This window comes from Triticum urartu, chromosome 4 (assembly GCF_003073215.2).
Source record: "Triticum urartu cultivar G1812 chromosome 4, Tu2.1, whole genome shotgun sequence".
NCBI lineage: Eukaryota > Viridiplantae > Streptophyta > Magnoliopsida > Poales > Poaceae > Triticum > Triticum urartu.
Window position 1 is genome coordinate 450197718 of NC_053025.1, and position 532 is coordinate 450198249.

Here is a 532-nt window from a genome sequence, read left to right on the forward strand (position 1 = left end):
AGAGTTTGAGATAGAAAGCATAGAAAGGTTAGGGTCCGATCACATTCACTTAGTTCAAAAGGTTTAACAAGAAGACATAGCTATAAGTGAATGCTGTAGAGGACAGAACACTAGTATATATATATTCAACATAGTGAAGATAATTATGAAGACATGTTGAGATTGAAGCCAAACCAAATGTGAAGACATAGCAAATGTAACGCCATGAGTGAAACACTTCAAGCAGAACATTTGGTGGTGGCGTTACCCACCGTATAGGAAGTATTAGACCCAGACACAGCGCACAATTATCGTGGCGCTCCGAAGTCAAATTCCACATTAATGTGTTCACACTTAGAATGTATGTCTTCATTGATTGAAGATATACTTTACTTCGTGTGTTGCACATCTAAGTCATCAATATGCATAAGTGTTAGGATGTGTGCCTGATCACAGGACATTTGAGGATTCCAAGATATTTAGCTCACGCCGTAACTTGCAAAATCTCTTCTCATCCAAGGGCTTGGTGAAGATATCTGCCAATTGCTCTTCA